Below are 7,714 nucleotides of genomic sequence, written 5' to 3' on the forward strand. Positions count from 1 at the left end.
CAGAAAATCTGAAGGCCTCCTCCCTTCTTTGGCGAAAGTCATTATCGGCACGAATGTACTCATCCATCTTTTGGAGCAATTTCTCCAAGGTCTGAGGAGGCTTCCGAGCAAAGTATTGAGCTGCAGGTCCAGGACGAAGCCCCTTGATCATGGCTTCGATAACGATTTCGTTGGGCACCGTTGGTGCCTGCGCCCTCAATCGTAAGAACCTTCGGACATACGCCTGAAGGTATTCTTCGTGATCCTGAATACACTGGAAGAGGGCTTGAGCTGTAACCGGCTTCGTTTGAAATCCTTGAAAGCTGGTCAGTAACATATCCTTCAGCTTCTGCCATGAAGTGATTGTTCCTGGCCGAAGGGAGGAATACCAGGTCTGAGCAACATTCCTGACGGCCATGACGAAAGACTTCGCCATGACTGCAGCGTTGCCCCCGTACGAAGACACTGTCGCTTCGTAGCTCATCAAGAATTGCTTCGGGTCGGAGTGGCCATCAAACATGGGGAGCTGGGGTGGCTTATAGGATGGAGGCCAAGGAGTAGCCTGCAGCTCAGCAGACAGAGGAGAAGCATCATCAAAAACGAAATTTCCCTGATGGAAATTATCATACCAGTCGTCTTCGTTGACGAAGCCCTCCTGATGAAGGTCTTTCTGATGAGGCCTTCTGTTCTGCTCATCGTGAGTGAGATGACGAACTTCCTCAGAAGCTTCGTCAATTTGCCTTTGCAACTCAGCTAGGCGGGCCATCTTCTCCTTCTTCCTCTGCACTTGTTGATGTAGCATCTCCATCTCTCTGATTTCTTGGTCTAGCTCTTCTTCCTCAAGCGTCGGGCTAACAGCTTTTCTCTTCTGGCTTCTGGCCTCCCGAAGAGAGACGGTCTCCTGGTTGTGGTCCAGCGGTTGTAGTGCTGTAGCCCCAGCCGCTGAAGCTTTCTTCGGCGCCATGGCGAAGGTCTATAGCTTCCGAAGGTGTTCACGAAGACTCGAAGTGGAAGTGAGTTCACCGGAGGTGGGCGCCAATGTTGGGGACTTGTTCTCAAATTCTAAGAGTTAAGAACAAGGCAACATAAAAAGTATTAAGTGTTAGGGTCCTTCGTCCTTCGAAGCATTATATCCCTTCGGGAAATAATGAGTCTCGGACGAAGGTCAAGAGAGACATACCTTCGTAAACATAACAAGTAATGACGAAGGACTCACGTAAAGCACGAAATATAATATAAGCATCATCATAGAATCATTTCTATTTTATTAACATGGAAAAACAGAAATGTTTTCAAATTACAAATGTACCTTCGGTCTTGAGAGAAAGGCGAAAAGTACGAGCGTGACGCAAAAGCGAATGCCAAGTCCGCGTGAACAGTACGGGAGTACTGTTCATCTATTTATAGACGCGGGACGCAGCCCACGTAAAATTACATCCATGTCCATTACATTTGTTAACGGTTTATGGAAATCTATTGAGGACCCCGAAGTCTTTTCATCTTAAGGTCGGTTCCCCCTTGTGCCATCGCGCCGAAGCTTCCCTGCGTACAGCTTCGGCTGCCCCCGACCTTCGTCTGGCTCAGCCTTCGTCCTGGTCGTGCTCCATATCCATAATTCTGAATCCGAAAATACCTGTTCATATAATTCACTTGGAAAACATTGTCAAATCATGTTTTTGAGGACCTTCGGAGGACGAAGGCCCCCAACAACACTGTTGAGGTGATGTGCAACGAAATCCTGGGGAATTACTCCAAAAAAGAGGATCAACTAATGACAGCAGCCTTCGGTGCCCGACCGAAACGAAGGCTGATCCGAGTGCTTGACGCCCTAGGCTTCGAATACCCAGACTACGAACAATTGAACAAGGGCGCCGAGGGCCTCAAAAGAAAAAGAGTAGCCGAAGCTCTGATCAGGGATGAAGAAATACCAGCAAAGGAGAAGAAAGTTCTCAAGAAAAGAAAAATATCTGCTCCGAAGCGCAAATCACCCGAAGAAGAGGAGACCCCCACACCGCCTTCTACCAGCGACGTGGAGGAAATTTTAAAGGTAATGACTGAACCCATGCCTACGAAGCTAAGTCCACTAGGGCTCCAACTGACGAAGCTTTTTGAAAAGGTGGACGAGCCGGATCAACCGAAGATAAACAAACCCAAACGGCAAAGAATTATTGCGGTAACTGAGGTTATCGACAAAACTCCACCTAGGTTGTCAATTCAGAAAACGGCAGCTGCTGAAGGTAGAGCTTCGGAAGTCGTGGCTACCGAAGCTGCCACGCCCGAAGATGTAAATTTAGAAACTACTCTTGAAAATATTGACAAAATTTTGACGGAAAACATTGAAGAAGCTGCCACCGTTACTGAAGAAATCCTGGCCACAGTGCCAGGGAAAGGGAAAGAAATAGTCGAAGAAACTCCGGACGACGAAGCCTATTCTTTCCAGAATCTAATTGGGCAGAAACTGACGAAGGACGAAATAGAAGAACTCAAAGACTATGCCAAATCTTGCGGCTACAAGCCAGGAGCCCTTCTATTTGGGGGTGTAGATGATGAAAAACTAGGCTGTATTCGAGACCAGACTGGAGCTAAGGTAATCTGTACTCTATCGAAGAGTATCGGTTTTCCGAAGTTAGAGACAGACATCAACCGCTACCGACGACAACATATCGTCGGCAGCTTGTTTTATTCTAACTTCAAGGTAAACAACCTTTTTCTCTGGTTTTTATTGCCGTTAACAATGAAAATATTACTTAACATAAGTTGTTTCTGTTCAGAGCATGCTACTGAGCAAAGCTCTGAAGATGCAACAAGACTTGGAGGACAAAAAGCACGAAGCTATAATTGAAAACTTGGAAAGCAAAATAAAAGAGCAATCTGCCATCATTGAAAAGAAAGACTTCGAGCTCCAATCGACCGAAGGCTTGCTGACTGAAACTGAGGCTAAAATATTAGAGTTAAATTCGAAGCTTATCAATCAATCAAAACAATTTGATCAGGAGAAGCTAGAACTGAATTCGAAACTTAAAGCCGAAGTCCAGACCAGCTCAGAATTGAAGAAAGCATTAACAAGCCTTCAAGACAAATGCTTGAACTTTGGCAATAATTGTATTGGACGATTAAAGAAGATATTTTACTCTGTTGGAGCCAGCAGTGGGAAATTTAACCCTTCGGCGGAAAATTTACCCCAGGCCTTCGATCATATTGAAGCTGAAATCGAAGAGCTTGACGAAGTTATAGCCGGGCACGGCGACTTCTGTGCCTGGGTAGCTTCTCGGGGTACCGCTGCTGCATTTCTGAAGGCCGGCTGCGAACATGGAAAGGTTGTCAACAGGCCCAACTTCACCTTATCTTCATCAATCCTGGATGATATGCCCGACCTCGCCCGAAGTATCTCCAATAGATTTATAAAAATGGTATGGACAAAGGGCGGGCGAGAGAAAGCTGGAGACGAAGCCCGAAGTCATCTTGAACCAGTAAGAAATGACATTTCGTGCTTACCTTTTCCTTTGGGCTTGATTCTTATGATTCCTTGACTCATGTAGGATGACGAAGGTGAAGATGATGCCTAGGATATGTCGCCGAAGTTGTCGTCGAAGCTGAAGCTTAATGAAGACTAGCAGAAGTGTGCTTTAGAAAAACTCAGGATAATTTTGTAACAACTCTTGTAAATAGAATTAAACTGTTCTTCAAGGAACTTTGTACATACCTTGTAATATATTCTTACCCTTCGATTGAGGTGCTTTGATGTGGACGAAATCAGTTTTTTGAGCCGAAGGCGAAAAAACACCTTCCCTTCTTTTCGTACACAACGAAGCATAAAAGGCCGCTTCCTCTTTTTGCCGAAGCCTTTCCTTACATAACAAAACATAAAAGACTGCTACTCTTATCTGCCGAAGCTTTTATTTACATAACAAAACATAAAAGACTGCTACTCTTATACACAACGATTCATAAAAAACCACTTCTTCGAAACCTTTCTTTTACATAACGAATCATAACAAACCATTTATCCGAAACTTTTCTCTGTGCCGAAGCAACCATTTAGGAACACAAATGCTATGAATGAATGCTTATGCATGCAAATGCCATGATGTAATGTGCAAATGAATGTCCGAAGCGTATGTCCGAAGCCACACTCATCCATCATTTTCTTAGGAGCAAACACACGTCAGCTCTGCATTCCCTTAGGAACGACTTTGGAGCATCTTTGCCTTTTACTTAGGCAGTATCAGCGTTGACTTTTCGCTGTAAGCTCTGCATCCCCCTAGGGACGTCTTTGGAGCTTCTTCGTCTTTTACTTAGACGGTATAAGCTCTGCATTCCCTTAGGAACGACTTTGGAGCTTCTTCGCCTTTTACTTTCGGCGGAATCAGCGTTGACTTTTCGCTGTGAGCTCTGCATCCCCTTAGGGACGTCTTTGGAGCTTCTTCTCTTTTTTAGTTTCGGCACTCGATGGTGCGCTCTCAGCTTTTACATTTACATTCTTTGGGGGATTTTGCTCTTATAAAACTAAAAAGGAAATTACATATGATGGCCCCATTAAAAACCTTTCTCCCCCTTTAGAAAGGAAAAGGGTGCCATGAAAAAGAAAAGAAAAGTCAAAATTACATCGAGTTATACATAAAACCGCCGAAGCTCATCCGCATTCCAAGATCTTGGAATTTCATTGCCATCCATGTCCTTCAGTCTGTACGAACCAGGCCTTGACGAAGATGCTACTAAGAAAGGCCCTTCCCATTTCAGTTGCAATTTGCCCACTGTATCCGGATTGGCCACTCTCCGAAGCACCAAGTGTCCTGGCTCAATATTTTTTAGCCGGACCTTTCTATCTCGCCATTTAACTGTTTCAGCCTGGTACTTATTGATATTCTCCACGGCCTGAAGCCTGATCCCTTCTAAGGCATCTTTTTCCACGAGACAAGTATCTTCGGGACCTGATTCTGCCGAAGCTACCACTCTTATTGATCCAGCTTTGGCTTCTTCCGGGGTTATTGCTTCGTCACCAAATAACAACTTAAATGGGGTAAAGCCTGTAGATCTTGATGTTGTTGTGTTATGGCTCCATACCACTTTGGTAAGCTGATCTGGCCACTTTCCCCTTGGTTGATTAAAGATTAGCTTCATTATTCCTGTCATTATGATGCCGTTGGCCCTTTCAACAAGCCCATTCGACTCCGGGTGCCTGACTGACGCAAAGTGGATCTTCGTGCCAATTTGATCACAAAAATTTCTGAATTCTTCGGAGTCAAATTGTGTTCCATTATCTACAGTTATAGCCTTCGGCACTCCGAAGCGACAGACAATATTCTGCCAGAAAAATTTTTGGACAGTGGCCGAAGTTATTGTAGCTAATGGCTTCGCCTCAATCCACTTGGAAAAATATTCCACAGCAACTACAACATATTTCAGATTGCCTTGAGCCGGTGGTAATGGGCCCAGCAAATCGAGGCCCCACCTTTGCAATGGCCAGATGGGTTGTATTAGCTGTGTCAAAGACGAAGGTTGTTTTTGATCTCTTGCACATTTCTGACAACCTTCGCACTTTTGAACTAACTCAGCTGCATCCGAAGCTGCCTTCGGCCAATAAAATCCTTGACGGAACACTTTTCCAAGTAACGGCCTGGATCCGATGTGGGATCCACAAAGGCCTGCATGTATCTCCTTCATCAACTCTATACCTTCGGCTCTAGACAAGCACTTGAGCAGCGGGGCACAAACTCCATGCTTGTATAACTCCCCTTCTATAATGATATACGGACGAGCTCTTGCCTCTATTCTTTTATTATAAGCTTCGTCATCTTATAGGAAGTTGCCCTGAAGGTAAGAAATTATTTCAGTTCTCCAATCTTCACTGTACACAGGAGAAATAGTAAGAACTGCTCTTTCAAGTAACTCCACTGAAGGTGCCTTTATTGTTTCGAAGAATACATCCGAAGGTAGCGGCAGCCCCTGTGCTGCAGACCTGGCTAACAAATCAGCATGTTCATTTTGCCCTCGAGGGATATTCTTAACAGAAAATCCTTCGAAGGAAGCTTCGATCCTTCGGACTGTGTCTAGGTATTTTTCAAGCTTCGGGTCTTTAGCCTTGCAACTTTTGTCAATATGACCCGAAACAATCTGAGAATCAGTTTTAAGGATCGCCCTCCTGATCCCCATCGCCTTTAGTTTCCGAAGACCCAGGAGCAAGGCTTCGTACTCAGCAATATTATTTGTGCAGCTGAAGTCCAGTCTTGCTGCATAGCAAGTTTTAACCTTGGACGGTGAAACCAAAACAGCAGCTGCTCCTGCTCCGAAGGTTCCCCAGGAGCCATCACAAAACACTGTCCATGCTTCGGTATCTTTATTCGCTTCTTCGCCCTGAGCCCCTGGCGTCCAGTCGGCAATAAAATCTGCCAATGCTTGAGACTGGATCGAGGATCTGTGCACATAATCAATGTAAAATTCATTAAGCTCCGCAGCCCATTTTCCAATTCGGCCAGTAGCTTCTTTATTTCTCATGATATCTTTCAACGGCTGCGAAGAAGGAACAATAATATTATATGCCTGAAAATAATGCCAAAGCTTCCTGGATGCCATTAGAACGGCATACAACACCTTCTCCAGTTCTGTATAATTTTTCTTTGAGACACTAAGGACCTCAGATACAAAATATACTGGGACCTGCTTCTTGATTTGTCCATCAAACTTCTCCTGCACAAGTGCCGCACTTACTGCTGAGTGCGAAGCTGCCACATACAACAACAGAGGAGCCCCTGGCATTGGTGGAGTTAATGTTGTTAGATCTATCAGGTATTGCTTGAGTTCTTCGAAAGCTTTTTGTTGAGCTGGGCCCCATTGAAAGACTTCAGCTGATTTTAGCACCTCGAAGAAGGGTAAATTTCTTTCCGCTGATCTGGATATAAATCTGTTAAGAGATGCCAGTCTTCCTGTCAATCTTTGGGCCCCCTTTCTTGTGGTTGGTGGCTCCATTCGAAGTATAGCTTCGATTTTATTTGGGTTAGCTTCAATTCCCTTTGTTGAAACCAAGCATCCAAGGAACTTACCCTTCTTTACTCCGAAGACACATTTTTCTGGATTCAGCTTCAGACCAGCTTGTCTGAAGCTGGCGAAGGTCTCCTGCAGATCAGCAATATGGTCTTCTTGCTTCGTGCTTTTTACAATAATGTCATCAACATAGGTCAACACATTTCTGCCTATCTGAGATTGGAGAACCTTCGCAGTCATCCTGCTGAAACTCCCTCCAGCATTCTTAAGCCCCTCAGGCATCCGAAGATAGCAATATGTACCACTTGGGGTTATGAAACTAGTCTTCGGCTCATCCTCCTTTTTCATCCAGATTTGATGATAGCCTGAGTAACAATCCAGGAGACTCATGAGTTCCGAAGAAGCTGCTGCATCAACTAAAGAGTCTATCCTTGGCAGCGGGAACTCATCCTTCGGACAAGCCTTGTTGAGATCTGTGAAATCAATACACATTCTCCACTTTCCATTGGCCTTCTTCACCATAACAGTGTTAGCTAGCCATTCTGGATACTTCACTTCTCTGATAACTCCTGCACTTAGGAGTCTTTTTACTTCGTTGCGAGCCCCTTCGGCCTTGTCATCAGACATTTTCCGAAGCCTCTGCTTGCGGGGTCTGAAGGATGGGTCAACATTGAGCGAATGTTCAATAACATCCCGATTCACTCCACAAAGATCATTGGCTGACCATGCAAAAACATCTTTATTGTTGAATAAA

Source organism: Zea mays, chromosome 2 (genome assembly GCF_902167145.1).
Source record: "Zea mays cultivar B73 chromosome 2, Zm-B73-REFERENCE-NAM-5.0, whole genome shotgun sequence".
NCBI lineage: Eukaryota > Viridiplantae > Streptophyta > Magnoliopsida > Poales > Poaceae > Zea > Zea mays.